This window comes from Phoenix dactylifera, chromosome 10 (genome assembly GCF_009389715.1).
Source record: "Phoenix dactylifera cultivar Barhee BC4 chromosome 10, palm_55x_up_171113_PBpolish2nd_filt_p, whole genome shotgun sequence".
In the NCBI taxonomy this organism is placed as follows: Eukaryota; Viridiplantae; Streptophyta; class Magnoliopsida; order Arecales; family Arecaceae; genus Phoenix; species Phoenix dactylifera.
The window spans coordinates 10,850,112-10,866,140 of record NC_052401.1 but is presented as its reverse complement, the minus strand read 5'-3'; positions in this window follow the sequence as shown (position 1 = coordinate 10,866,140).

The following is a 16,029-nucleotide window of genomic DNA, read 5'->3' as shown; positions in this document are numbered from 1 at the left end:
AAGAATATATAGATCACCATCCGAAAAGCATCCCTCATTACACTCCTCCTGTGGCTCCATTATAACCCTTTCAATTTCCTCTAGTTTTTTTAAAAATAGCTCCCACTACAATTCCATTCCATGCGCTACGAGCAACATCCCAAAATTAAGGGTAATACAACCAGAATTTTTTAAATCTAAACGACAGTTTGCATGCAGTTTCAAATGCAATCTCAATAAGAATAGGATAGTGATCATTAGCTATGCGAGGAAGATGATGCACCTGGTAATCAGGAAACATGTGAATCCAACCACCAGTAGCAAAAGCTCTATCTCCCAAACCCTTGCTTGACCATTACGATTATTACACCAAATGAAGTGGACACTCGAATAACCCAAATCAAATAGGCCATTTGAGGAGATGAAATAACGAAATTTTCAAACACCAATTTTCTAAGTGAAAGGTTTACCACCCATCTTCTCAGAAGGCCTTATCAATACAATTAAATCCAACAATTAAGGTTGGCAATGCTTGATCGATAATAGTAGAAGCCTCTGTCCATAGAAAACGTAGATGCTGGTATTCCGGGTCTGCATGTATGGCTAACAAAACCCAAGAAATTTTCCCTGCCTCTGTAATAACAAAAATAACTTGTTGAGAGCTATTGTTAAAACATCAATAATACCATCCTTGAGCCCTTGTGACTCCACACCATGAAAACAACAACTAGGCAGGAGACATAATCTGGTCTCAGAGAAAATTACATATGTATGGATTAAGTAACTGAATCAGTCTTCTAACAACAGGTATGAAAGAGGGTTTACTGGCCCTCCTACAGCTCCAAAGCAAAATCCTAAGATGTGGAGAAGAATGGGCTCCCCATTATCCAAACCGCCCTACCATCCGTCACGTCCGACATGGGAATTGCCTCTAAAGCACCCTTCACCAGGGAGAAAGCCCTCTCATGTTTTTCTTCTGTAGCACTTGGTGATCGAGCCCTCTTACCATTTGTTTGGTTAGAACCCAAAGCAAAGGAAACCACGTTAGAAGTATGATTCATCCCTCGAGAAAGCCTCCACTTCATTGGAAAGTTTGCACTGCTCCTTCAAATTTGGACCGGTCACTTCAATTGATGATTTTTTTCGCCTATTCCATCTCTACTTCCAAAAAAACAAAGACCGCGGTGAAGTTTTTCCGCAGTACCACATACTCCTTGTTCGAGAATCTACTGGTAGGGCTAAAATACTGATATATCCATATCAATATTTGATGAATACAGAAATATTAGTCGAATGCAAAAATACAGATATACCGAAAGTATGGATATAAATATATATATATATATATATATCGAATAATTAAACTTTATGATCATAGAATCAAAAATATTACTAAGTGCATGATGTTGGGGGGAATAAAGTTTCCCCCAAATAACATAAATGCCCCTAAGAAGCCGTACAACTTCCGACCTCGGACAGCCGAAGTCATCGTCCGACCTCGGAACGCTCGGCCACAAGACGACCGACCCCGAAACCTCCGACCTAAGAGAAACCCCGATGTCCGAGGACCGTACTATAACACCCCTCCGGCATTTATTGCGCCTGGCCGCTGTAATCTTCCGGCACACTCAACAATAAATACGGATCTCCGGCTTACTCCACCATTAATGCGGATCTCCGGCTTACTCCATAATAAATGCGGATCTCCGACTTACTCCACAATAAATGCGCATGGCTCCTGACATCTACGGATCCCCAGCTCTCCACGGCAAATCGACCCAGCAGGGTCTAGTCGACTATGATAAGTCTCTGATCTCGGCCATACCGCCGACATCAGTGCAATGATTCGCCTGACCGAGCGCCGACCTGAACAACATGCCAAGCCGTACTACGGCCTCGCCCTGTTACATCACAGGTAAACCGACCCCCGCATATAAAAGGGAGCCTTGGCCTCTCAAGAGGGGGTCGGAACATTCGTACCCCCAAAATCACTGTTTATCTTCCTTCTCCACACTATTTGCCCCCTCACTGACTTGACCGTCGGAGGGCCGGCGCCGGAAAACCCGGCCACCGGTTCGTGTGCAGGCACCCGGACAGAGGACGCCGCCAGCCGACGGATCGCCGCCCTGCAGTTAGAACCTGCTGCTCCTTCTCACCGACCGGTCCAGACGGAGGACGCCGCCCGCCGACGGACCGCCGCCCCGCCGTGAGGACTCACAGCCGCTCCCTCTCCTCGACCGAAGATTGCCCCCGGGTCCAATTTCCAGCAACAGTTGGCGCTAGAGGAAGGGCCCGAGTAGCAGTCATGAAGTTGAGAAGTAAGGGAGCCTCTAACATCTCCCGGCGTCCCCCACAAAGTCCAGGACACTCCGTCCAGAATTCTCCAACTCCAGCTGATCCAGTTCCTCAGGTCCAGCCGGAACAGTTCAACGCCCTGGTGCAGCAAGTCCAGGCCCTGGCCGCCGCCGTTCAAGGTCTACGGCGCGAGGAGGCTTTACCCTCACTTCCCCCGCAGGCCCAGGCCCCGCCGGAGTGTCTCCCCAACGGCCCGGTTCTCCCCAGCCAAAATTTGCATGGCTCCTCCAGAGCCAACAACGGAGAACGAGCTTCTCCCCGGAGGGAGTTACCGGGAGAAGGTTTCGACCGGAGACCCCAACTTTCTGAGGCGGAGTCAGCCCCGGACCACCGTGAGCTGGCGCAAACCACAGCGACAATCCCACGGGTGGGGGAGCTTGACCGAAAAGTTGAGCATCTAGAGCGCCAGATCGCGGCACTCCACAGCAAGAAGGCAAGACAGGAAGGGGACTTTGAGTTCACTACCAAATCCCCCTTCTCCCGCCAGATCGAGGACGAGCCGGTTCCCGTGAGGTTCAAAATGCCTCAGGTGGAGCCCTACAGCGGAATCACCGACCCCCTTGACCACCTGGAGAGTTATCGGGCCCTCATGGCCCTACAAGGGTCCTCGGAGGCCATACTCTGCAAGGCCTTCCCAGCAACCCTCCGAGGGACCGCCCGGCTTTGGTTTTCTGGACTGAAGCCGAACACGGTGTCCTCTTTTGAGCAGCTCGGCAGGCAGTTCGCCACCAACTTTGCTGCCAGCCGGCGCCAGCGACGGACATCAGACTCCCTCCTGGACATCAAGCAGAAGGAGGGGGAGTCCCTCAAAGAGTACCTGGACCGCTTTACCGCCGCCACATGGGAGGTTCGCGAGCTAGACCAGTCGATAGCCATGTCGGCTCTGAAGACTGGGGTTCGCTCTTACCGATTCCTCTTCTCCATCGAGAAGAGCTTCCCGGCCGACTTCACCGAAATGCTGGCCCGAGCCCGAAAGTACGCCAAGGCCGAGGAGGCAGTCGCCTCCAGGCGGGGAGCAATTGAGCCCGCCTCGAAGAAACAGAAGAAACGCCGCGAGGAACGCGGCCGACAAAGGAGCCGATCGCCCCGCAGAGAGAAAAATCTCCCCAGACTGAGGAGCCCGCCCCGTCAGCAGGGCGACCCCAGCAGAGGACACCTCCTCGTCCGAGGTCTCCACCACGGCCCCGGACGTACCAGGCGAGGTACGAGAACTATACCCCCGTCAATGCTCCCCGGGCCGAGATCCTGATGGAAATTGAGGGTCGGGACTTCTTCCGACCCCCGCCTCCTATGCGAGACACGGGATTTCCCCGAAATCCCCGGAAGTATTGCCGCTTCCACCGAGATCGTGGGCACGACACGGAGGACTGCTTCCAACTCCGGGATGAGATAGAAGCGGTCATCCGACGGGGAGTGCTCAACCGGTTCGTGAGGAACCGACATGAGGAAAGGAGGCCGGCGGAGAATGTCGCACCAACCGAAAATCCTGGCGACAACAGGCCTATCGCCGGCACCATCAACATGATTGGGCGGACCTCGGCAGGAACAGCCGCCCAGGGAGCACCCCCGAAGCGCCCACGCACTGATGAAGTCATCTCGTTCTCGGACGAGGACTTAGAAGGGGTCGAGACCCCTCACGATGACGCTGTGGTCATCTCAATGATTGTAAATAGGTTTGATGTAAAGCGTGTCCTAGTTGACAATGGAAGCTCAGCCAACATTTTGTACTACCACGCCTACCAAAAAATGGGGTTGACAGAAGGACACCTCCGGAGAATCAATGCCCCGCTGGTCGGGTTTACCGGAGATGCGGTCCCGGTTGAAGGTGAGGCTAGCTTCCTTGTCACAGTTGGCCTCATCCCCCGGGAGAGCACTGTGAGGATGGACTTCCTGGTGGTCCGTCTGCCCTCGGTCTACAACGCCATCCTTGGGCGCCCAGGGTTAAACGCCCTTCGAGCCGTAGTTTCAACTCGCCATTTGCTCATGCGGTTCCCCACTGGCCAAGGAGTGGGCGAGGTCCGCGGAGACCAACTGGTCGCCAAGCAATGCTACATGGCGGCCCACACAGTAAAGCAACCAGCCGAGGCACCAGACCGCCCGATGGGCCTTTCACTGCCCATAGAAACCCTCGATGCGAGGAACACCCTCTGGAAGAAGCAAGTAGAGCCCGGTGAGCTCCTTATTCAAATCCCACTACAAGAAAATTTTCCCGAGCTAACCGTGCAGGTTGGCTCCGGCCTCGGCGCCCATGAGAGGAATCGCCTCGTCAGCTTTCTGCGGGACAACGCTGACGTCTTCGCCTGGTCGCCCGCGGACGTGCCAGGAATTGACCCCGAGGTCATGGTCCACCGACTCCAGGTGAGGCCAGCCAGCAGGCCTGTAAAGCAGAAGAAAAGAGGCTCCGCCCCTGAGCGACAACGAGCTGCGGCCGAGGAGGTGGACAAACTCCTCGGAGCCGGCTTCATCCGGGAGGTCTCCTACCCGGATTGGCTCGCCAACGTGGTCCTCGTAAAGAAGGCCAACGGAAAATGGCGTATGTGCGTGGACTACACCGACCTGAACAAGGCCTGCCCAAAAGACAGCTTCCCTCTTCCGAGCATCGACCAGCTCGTCGACTCCACTTCAGGACACCAACTGCTAACTTTTATGGACGCCTTTTCAGGATACAACCAAATCCGAATGGCGCCAGAAGACGAGGAGAAGACGGCCTTCATCACCGACAAGGGCACCTACTGCTACAAGGTGATGCCCTTTGGCCTGAAAAACGCTGGGGCCACCTATCAGAGACTGGTCAGCCAAATCTTTAAAGACCAGATCGGCCGGAACATGGAAGTCTATGTGGACGACATGCTGGTCAAGAGCCAAGCGGCGGAACACCACATAGCCGATCTCAACGAGACATTCGCCAAGCTCAGAAAATACCAAATGAAATTTAATCCAGCGAAGTGCGCGTTCGGGGTCACCTCGGGCAAGTTCCTGGGTTTCATAGTGACCCAACGCGGAATTGAAGCCAACTCGGAGAAAATCCGGGCACTGCAAGAGATGTCGCCTCCAAAGACAGTTAAGGAGGTGCAGCGGCTCGCGGGGCGGGTAGCCGCCCTGGGAAGGTTTGTTTCTCGATCAGCCGAGCGTTGCCTCCCCTTCTTCAAGAGCCTCAAACGGCCGAAAGACTTCCGGTGGACAGAAGAATGCCAGCAAGCCTTTGAAGAGCTTCGGAGCCTTCTGGCCTCTCCCCCGCTGCTCACCAAGCCCCAGAAGGGCGAAATTCTTTACTTATATCTGGCCGTCTCCCCAGCTGCAGTAAGCTCGGTCCTCGTCCGGGAAGAAGACAAGCTCCAAAAGCCGGTCTATTACACCAGCCGGGTTCTCAGGGATGCTGAGACCCGATATTCTAAACTTGAGAAGACCATCTTCGCTCTCATCATCTCGGCTCGGAGACTCAGGCCTTACTTCCAAGCCCACACGATAGCTATATTAACCGACCAGCCTATGAAGCAGATATTGCAGAGGTCGGATCGTGCGGGGAGGATCGCCAAATGGGCGGTCGAGCTCGGGGAATTCGACCTAGAATATCGGCCCAGGCCGGCTGTCAAAGCTCAGATACTCGCCGACTTCATCGTGGAGTGCACCCTTCCGAACGACCCCGAGCCGCCATCTGAGTCCGTGGAGGAGACCCCGAAGCAGCCATGGGTCCTGCACTCGGATGGGTCTTCGACCCCGGGGGGCAGCGGGGCCGGACTTATCCTCACCAGTCCAGATGGAGTGGTGGCCGAGCAAGCTCTGCGCCTCGAGTTTCCGGCCTCGAACAATGAGGCCGAGTATGAGGCTCTCATCGCCGGGCTCAAGCTGGCGAAAGAACTAAAAGTGGGAGATCTGACGGCCTTCAGCGACTCCCAGCTGGTGGTGAACCAGGTCCAAGGAGATTTTGAGGCTAAAGAGCCATCCATGCAAAAGTATCTCCAAAAGGTGCGGGAACTCACATCTGCCCTGAATTCTTTCAATATTCAGTATATTCCCAGAGCGGAAAACCTCAGGGCAGACCAGCTATCCAAACTGGCCACCTCCCGCATGAGCGAGCTTCCCAAGGGAACAGCGCTCGAGTATCTTCGGGTCCCCAGCACGGAGGAACCCGAGCCCACTATGTGCATCGACTCCGAGCCAAGCTGGATCGACGGGCTCGTCTGCTATCTTCAGGACGGAACTCTACCTCATGACGAGACGGAGGCTTGCCGAATCAAGCGCCAGGCTCCCCGGTATGTCTTGTACGAGAATAAACTCTATCGACAATTATTTACTTCTCCCCTTCTCAGATGCCTCCGCCCCTCCGAGGCGGACTACGCCCTCCGAGAGGTCCATGAAGGGATCTGCGGAAATCACCTGGGGGGTCGAGCCTTGGCCCATAAGATCCTGCGGCAGGGATACTACTGGCCCACACTCCAGAAGGACGCAACAGATTTCGTCCGCAAGTGCGATCGGTGCCAACGAAACGCCAATATCCAGCGCCGACCTTCAGCTCTGCTGACCTCCATCATCGCCCCCTGGCCGTTTGCCCAATGGGGGATCGACATCCTGGGGCCCTTTCCCCTGGCCATCGGACAGAGAAAGTTTCTGGTCGTCTCCATCGACTACTTCACCAAATGGGTCGAGGCCGAACCTGTTGCCCGGATCACCGAGCAAAAGATGCGGGACTTCGTGTGGAAGTCTATAATCTGCCGATTCGGACTACCCCGTATCCTTATATCTGACAATGGTCGACAATTTGACAATGTTCATTTCAGGGAGTTTTGCTCTGAGCTCGGCATTGATCATCGCTTCACCTCGGTTGCCCATCCCCAGACAAACGGAGAAACTGAGGTAACTAACCGAACTATTTTGCAGGGACTCAAAGCTAGGCTTGATCGGTCCAAAGGACAGTGGGTCGAGGACTTGTACAATGTCCTTTGGGCGTACCGGACCACGTTCCGACTGCCCACGGGAGAGACCCCCTTCAACCTAGCATACGGTACTGAGGCCGTCATCCCATTGGAGATCGGCTTGCCTTCTCCGAGGGTGGAGCATTACGACCCCGATACCAATTCCTCCCAGCTCAGGAGCAATTTGGACCTCGTCGAAGAGACAAGAGAGGTCGCCCGGGTGCGCATGGCGAGATATCAACAGCGAACGGCCCAATACTACAACTCCAGAGTTAAGCCCAAGCTCTTCAAAGTAGGGGACCTCGTCCTCAGGAAAGCCGAGGCTTCTCAACCAACCGAGCAAGGAAAGCTCGCCCCAAACTGGGAAGGACCGTATCAAATCGCCCGGGTACAACGGCCAGGGGCGTACAAATTGAAGTCCCTGGAAGGGACTCTGATCCCACGAAGCTGGAACTCCGAGAATTTACGAATGTACTACCAGTGAAACCCCAAGGGGTTCAAGATAATCAGGATAATGGACTCAGCTCCTTTTTCTGTAAATATTTCTCTCATTTTGATGACTGTAATCCTCTTCTAATATTGGGTCGTCTGTGATCCTCAGATTCCCCGGCCAAAATCGGGATGCCTCGAGGCTCGACCGTAGAGTCCCAAACTCCCTCGACCTCGGGAAGAATCGCAGGACGGTGAAACGTCGACTGGCGCAAGATTCCTCGACTAAGGTCGAGATGCCCCGAGTGTCGACAGTGCGTGCCCAGACCCCTCGACACTTCGGAAAGACGGGGTCGTACCTTCGCGGTCCCCCGTGGCGCTCAACACCAACAACGGGGTAGTACCTTCGCGGCCCCCCGTAGCGCCTCCTCGACTAAGGTCGGGATGCCCCGAGGGTCGACCGTAGAGAACCAGACTCCCTCGACCTCGGAAAGCGTCGCAGGTCGACAGTGCGTACCCAGACCCCTCGACCTGACGAACGACTCCTCGACTAAGGTCGGGATGCCCCGAGGGTCGACCGTAGAGAACCAGACTCCCTCGACTTCGGGAAGGCGCCGTGAGGGGTGGAAAGGGTGGCTCCACCCGAGGCGCCACAAAGTGGACCCCCGGGAGCGGTCGACGATCCCCGATCCCCGAAGCGAGCGATCCCTCGACTAAGGTCGGGATGCCCCGAGGCTCGACCGTAGAGAACCAGACTCCCTCGACCTCGGGAAGCGTCGCAGGTCGACAGTGCGTACCCAGACCCCTCGACCTGACGAACGACTCCTCGACTAAGGTCGGGATGCTCCGAGGGTCGACCGTAGAGAACCAGACTCCCTCGACCTCGGGAAGACGCCGTGAGGGGTGGAAAGGGTGGCTCCACCCGGGGCGCCACAAAGTAGACCCCCGGGAGCGGTCGACGATCCCCGATCCCCGAAGCGAGCGACCCCTCGACTAAGGTCGGGATGCCCTGAGGGTCGACCGTAGAGAACCAGACTCCCTCGACCTCGGGAGGTATCACAGGTCAGCAAAGCGTCCGCGGACCCGCCGACCTGACATAAGATCCCTCGACCAAGGTTGAGGCGCTCCGAGGTCCGACCACAGGGTCTTAAGCCCCCTCGACCTCGAAAAGGGCTACAAATCAACAAAGCCTCCCCAGATCCTCTCAACTCCGGCAGGAGCCGCCGGGTCCATGGGAAGCCCGAGCCCCTTTTGCAAGTCAAAAATGACTCCGGAGATCGACGAGGAAGGGAAGCAACCTACTCCACCATGCGAAGCATGACCCCGAGAATGCAAGAGGTACATCCAACTAGACGCCCTCCTTGTCAAATTTTATCTACATATTGCTGAGCGGAATCTCAACGTTGGAGTTTTATTTCGCCCCAAAGCCGGGCTTCTCCGATAGGTCGGCTTAAGACCGACCTCCCAACTTCATTATGCATGCTCCGCTCGTCAGGTCTCCGCAATCCGTACTAAGGCTTCATAAAGTAGGGCCCAACTCGGCTCTTCTAAGTAAACTCCGACGTCCAGCTGAGAAAGTGGTCCCGGCCACGAATGTACCAGCCAAGCACAGGTACCAAGGCAATCTTTGGGAATCCCAGCCTTGTTCACCGAAATCTCGGCAGGGTCCGAGAACGATAACTATGAAAACCTTCGGAAATAACTTGTTTATTAGCCCGCGCTCCCTATGAGAGGTTCGGAGTTGAGTTCGGAAACCCGACTAAACTCCCCGAATAGCGGCACGAATAGACCTATTCCGGTCCCACTTGAAGGGCTAAGGCCCGACCTCGGTGCCTAAGATTTTCCTAAAGGCCAAACGTGGCAACTCCCACGACTCTAAGATCCGAGTTATAGGACTTAGAGAAATTTTCTAGAAACCTAAGCTCGGAGCTCCCTTTGGTCGAGGCGACTGGAATCCGAGAAGGCTAAGATATAGCCAGGGAAAAGGGCAGCTTCGTTAAGCAGCCCAAAGATTAAAATACGAAGTTAGAGGTCGTCGAGGCGGTTAGCTAAGGTTCTAGCCTCATCCACGACAACAGAGGGAAAGATGAACACAGAATGACAAAAACATTTCTTCATTAACGAAGGGCCGGAAGGCCAATTACAAAATTGGAAGTCGGCCACTCAAGGGCCGACCCCAGATACAATGAAAAAGAAAAGAAAAATATGCTAAGTCCTAAGCGGCGGGAGCCACATCCGGGGGGTCATCCGGCACATTGATGACCTCATGATCTTCCTCCGGAACAGGCTCGGGGCCGGGAGCAGGAGCTTCGGGCGCCGCCTCCGGGACAGCGTCGATCTCGGCCGCCGGAGCCGCCTCCATGACACCGACCGCCTCGGCTACCCCCGTCGAAGGCTCGGCGGGGTCCTGCTCGTATATTCCCGCCTCGGACGTCAGGATGGCAGGAAGGGCTTGCACGTCGGACCCCCAGCCCCGGTCCTCCCTCGGACGGACCGTCGAGAAGTCGTACTGAGGGCAGTACCGGCGCACCTGCTCCCGGAAGTTCTCGAAGCCTCGAAGGAAACCGTCGACCGTCTCCTCCTCCAACATGTCGCGGAACTCTTGCGACTCTTTGAAGAGTTCCACAGCATGCTCGGCTCGTTCGAGGGCCCTCCTCTCCCGGGCCTCAAGTTGCCCGAGTCGGAGGCGCAAGACCCCCTCCTCATACTCGAGGGCCGCGACCCTGGCCTGGACCTCCCCTAAGCGCGCCTCCGTGCCGCGCATGGTTGCCCTGGTCAGGGCATGAGCCGCCTTCTCCTCCTCGAGCGCCCCCACCATGGCAAGGCGCTCAGCCTCGGTGGCTGTCCACCGAGCCTCGGCCGCGGCCAACGCCGCCTCCAGCTCGGCGACTCTTTTCTTGGCCGGCTCCAGCTGCTGGCCGAGCTGATGAACTTCTTCCCGATACCCATGGGCGATGAACGCCATGGTGTCGAGCTCGAGAATATGCTGAAAAGAAAGAAACGAGGGTATTGTGAGTTGAAAAGCACATATGTACGCTAATAACTCAGGAAAATTAAGAAGGAAGCTTACCCGGGCGGTGTTGCAGTAAGCACTGCCGACGACCTCCTCCAGCGAAATACCCCGGAACACGGCCCGGTCCGCTGGAAGCACCGCACGCCGCAACATGGAGCGTGCGACCTCGGCATCCTGAAAGGCCGAGCTCCCCTCGGGAATAGAGGAGTCCGGCTCGACCGACTCTTCTCGGAAAGCCCGGGAAGAGCTCGGCACGATCGAACCCGAGGTCCCGGAGCCGCTCGCCTCGGTGCCTCGGGTAAGCGCGGGTCCTGGCTGCTGCGGCCGGACCACGGACGGCTCCCCCCGCTGGGCAAGGGGGGTAGGGCAAGGAGGGGCCGACGGGCCCGCATCGCCAACGACCCGCTCACGCCTCGGGTCGGCTGCAGGGGCCCCCGCCTCGGGGCCACTCGTCCCGGCCGACGAAGAAGCGCCGTCCGTCCTCGCCCTCTTCCGAGGCTGGGGCGCAGCACCCCCGGCCTCGGCCTCTCGCCTCCTCAGGTGAGAGAAAAGTGATGTGTTGCTGGTCGGCATGCGTGGAATATCTGAAATCAAGAATTTTGTTAAGAGTCAGACCAGTGACCGTAAAGACGGAGAACAAGAAATAAATAAATAGAATAATGCAATCGCCCTTACCCTCGGGGCGCGCCGAGCTCAGACCCACGCTCGCCAGGGCGTCCTCCCGCAGGAGCTCGGTCAGGTCGTTGCCCCTCCCGAGGGCTCGCAAAGAGTCCAGGGTCCTCAGCTCCCTCCCCGTGGGCTCGGAGAGTTTGTTGAGGGCCTTCAGCCGAGGGTGTCCCCACCTTGGCTCGAACCCCCAAGGCGCCGCAGACGCCAGAAAGAAAAACTTCCTCTTCCACTCGTGAATCGAGGAAGGGGCGCCCCGGAAGAGTGACATACCGCCCCGAAAGGCGAAATACAACCACCCTACGTCCGCCGGGTTTTTCTTTAACAGAAAACACCGGCGAAAAAGGCCTACCGAAATCGGGATCCCGTGCCCGAGGCACAGGGATAAAAACCCGATTATGGTCCTCCATGAGTTCGGAGCCAACTGCGCCGGGACGAGCTGGTACTCGGCCAGCAAGTTGCTCACGAACTCATGGGCAGAAAAACGCAGGCCCGCCCAAAGTGTCTCGCGGTAAACCGCGATCCGACCTGGGGGCGGCTGCGTCACCCTGTCTTCCGGCCCTGCGGTTTCAAGGCGAAACCCGGGCTGGAAGAAGAAACGGGAGCGGATTAACTCCAGCTCCTCTCCCGACAGACTCGACCCAACCTCTTCGGGACCGGAACCCATTCTCACGGAAGAGTGGAGCAAAAGTTAAGAGTAGAAAATGGAAGTTGACGAGGAGGAGAAAAGAGGAAACCCTAGTGAAAACAGGAAGAAAACCTACTGGACATTGCCGGAAATCGCTCCGGGCACCACCAGCAAGATTCAGCTGAGGGAGGAAGCAGGGGGGAAAGACGACGAAAATAAGAGGCAGCCAAACAAGACCTTTAGGGCAGACTCGTGGGGTTTATATAGACCCCCCTGACGGCCCAGATCGACGGGGTCGGTTCCCATCCCCCCGACCGAGTTGCGCCACGTGTCGACCTCGGAAGCCGAGGCACCGTATTCACTCCGGTTTAATAAATCGGATACGAAATCGAAGCGTTGTCCCATCGGATCTCGGTGCCTCATCATGGGTCCACAGAATCAAATCGTCTTGAGGAACGAGCGGACGTAACCCCCGCTCCCCTCATTTAATAAGATCTGGGACACGTGGAGCCCCGATGAGGCCTCCACTTCTTCGGAATTATGATCCAGTAACATGAAATCGAAAGCGTCCGACCTCGGGTCGCGCCGCGTGTCCGTTTCGAACCCCGTAACGGCACACTCATTAATGAGCCAGAAACGTCGATTACGGAATCGAGACACCGCCTCGACGAGCTCGAGGTCCCCCATCATTAATCCGCCGTAAAATGATCCTGGCGATTCAAGAAGCATGATGATACGAGCTCCATCATTAGCTCACCGAATAAAGCAGCCTCGAGACGCCAAAGGGCGCATATCTCACCATGAAAGCTCCGGAAAGCACAAGGGGGCGGGCGAGACCTTCCCCCCAACCTTAGTGACAGACTTTACTTCCCACGTCCGAGCCCCACAAGCCGCTCGAACTCGGAAGTCGGGGGGTAGTGTTGGGGGGAATAAAGTTTCCCCCAAATGACATAAATGCCCCTAAGAAGCCGTACAACTTCCGACCCCGGACAGCCGAAGTCATCGTCCGACCTCGGAACGCTCGGCCACAAGACGACCGACCCCGAAACCTCCGACCTAAGAGAAACCCCGATGTCCGAGGACCGTACTATAACACCCCTCCGGCATTTATTGCGCCTGGCCGCTGTAATCTTCCGGCACACTCAACAATAAATACGGATCTCCGGCTTACTCCACCATTAATGCGGATCTCCGGCTTACTCCATAATAAATGCGGATCTCCGGCTTACTCCATAATAAATGCAGATCTCCGACTTACTCCACAATAAATGCGCATGGCTCCTGACATCTACGGATCCCCAGCTCTCCACGGCAAATCGACCCAGCAGGGTCTAGTCGACTATGATAAGTCTCTGATCTCGGCCATACCGCCGACATCAGTGCAATGATTCGCCTGACCGAGCGCCGACCTGAACAACATGCCAAGCCGTACTACGGCCTCGCCCTGTTACATCACAGGTAAACCGACCCCCGCATATAAAAGGGAGCCTTGGCCTCTCAAGAGGGGGTCGGAACATTCGTACCCCCAAAATCACTGTTTATCTTCCTTCTCCACACTATTTGCCCCCTCACTGACTTGAACGTCGGAGGGCCGGCGCCGGAAAACCCGGCCACCGGTTCGTGTGCAGGCACCCGGACAGAGGACGCCGCCAGCCGACGGATCGCCGCCCTGCAGTGAGAACCTGCTGCTCCTTCTCACCGACCGGTCCAGACGGAGGACGCCGCCCGCCGACGGACCGCCGCCCCGCCGTGAGGACTCACAGCCGCTCCCTCTCCTCGACCGAAGATTGCCCCCGGGTCCAATTTCCAGCAACACATGATAAATCAAGTTAATAGCAAATTAATATGATTATTTATTTTTCTTAAAAATTCGTGAGTACTATATAAAATTAAATAGAGTTACAAATGAAACCGGATATTCGGATACAGATTGGATAGTTGTTGTCTATTAGTCAGATATTAGTCATATGCTCAAATTTTTATTCATATGCAGATAGTTTCGAATATAAAAACGAATTCAGATGAATATTATCCGATCTAGTTTTCTCGTTATCTACATGCCTATTACATCGGCCTTTGCTGCCTTTGTACAACTTTCCTCCGCAATCAAGAACGGCCGCAGATGAAGCACATTGTTCTTTTTTTTTTTTTTTGTGCTGAAACAGGCATTTCAGACAACATAGGTACGAATACACCTAGTAGAATCTGCAAACAAAAGGTCCCGAAGTGCACCAGGCAAGTCATCCTCTCCAACCCATAGAGTGCCTCCTGAGTGGCTCGCGATATACGCCACCACCCAGTCCGCCGCCCCGTTAGCCTCACGATATACATGCATGGCCTGAAAAGTAATATCCTCCCTCACCATCAATCATATATCACGGAGCAAAGGATGAACTCCTCCATCGCTGTGTGTGCTCTTTCGGACCCAGCTGATCACTGTGGCCGAATGACCCTCTAAGAGGATGAAGCTCGTCTAAAGTACACGCCGCGCATAGCGCAATCCCATCCAAGCCGCCCGTAGCTCTACCCCTGGAACCGAGGTGTCGAAGATCTGACAACCCCCCACTGCCACCATATCGAAGCTCGGACCCCTGATAACAAACTTAGCCCCTTTCCTTCTGCCTCCATCTAGGACTGAGCCATCAAAATTGACCTTGAGAAAACTCGGAGGTGGGGGCTTTCAGGTGAAGAACACCGTATGAGTAGCTACCGAGGCAATATGGGGCTTCAAGTGTCCCGAGCTGTTAAAGATCTGTGATCTGAACCTGCATGAAGAATCTCTACTGCTTGTGCCCGAGCCCGCTCCATCACGAACCGTGGGGACGGACTGAGCTCGCCAAAAACCTGAGCATTTTTGGCCACTCATACCTAATAAGCTATGCAGGACGCTCTAATAGCCACAAAACGCATCTGAGGGGTGTCAGACCAACGCCAAACCTCCTCGAGGAAACTATCCCTCCAGCTCTAAGCACCCTTCGGGATCCCGGACAACCTCCATGTCTCCCTCGCCCAAACACACTGAAATAGTGCATGATCCACCGACTCGTCCACCTCACAGTACAAGCACAAGCAAGGGATGCCAACACCGTGTTTGCTCAACACGAAGCTCGTCGGCAAGCGGTCCCAGGCCATCTTTTAGAGGAATAGTGTAATCCTTTGGTGTAGCCCAAACCTCCATCCCCAGCTCCGACTCCTACTGGAGGGCCCGAGAAACATCACCAATCTTAACTCCGGCTATGTAAGTAGTGCTCCATACCCTGACATTTGACCTGTTGATCCCGAAACAGAGAGAGTCCGTACATGCTCTGCTAAGTGCTTCCATACGCCCAGTATCAAATTGTTCTTCGCCGCGGAAGCCACGGTCAAACGAATCATCGTTGGGGCAAGGAAGCCGTGGTCGCCAGCAGCCATTTTAAAACACCGAGCTGGGCTCACCGATTGCCATAGACGTGTTGGACGAAAAAAGCAAGAAATCGCACGATCCTCAAAGCAAGCGCTAAGTGCTAATATATTCGTTCATAAGTGGCAGTAAACCGCTTTCTCTCCAACTTACGTCCTTCACCAACTACACTTACAAACAAATCCCCCACTAGCTATGGAATGCTCCTCACTAGATATGAGGTTGGAGACAAAAAAAAAAAAGAAGAAAAAAAAAAGACGAAATCCGGTCAACAGGCCATAAAACGGTCGCTCTGCATCAACTGACACGACGACAACACAATCGAAGTACTGAAATCCAACATATGGAGATTAGAAATAATAATAATAATCCACCTCGTAAACAGAGAGGATCCATTCCCTACCTCCACCTCCAGAAGCTTTTCCTGTCTTTCTTTGTAATCTTCGAATCGAATCGATTGCTTTGCACGAAACGTCTTTGGTTCCAAATTCCATTTTTTGTCGCTTCCTTCTCTTTTCATGGAAGACATATAAAGCGAAAGAGATCTCCACATCTTCTTCTTCTCGCCATATATATATATATATATATATATATATATATATATATATATATATATATATATATATATATATATATATATTCTTGC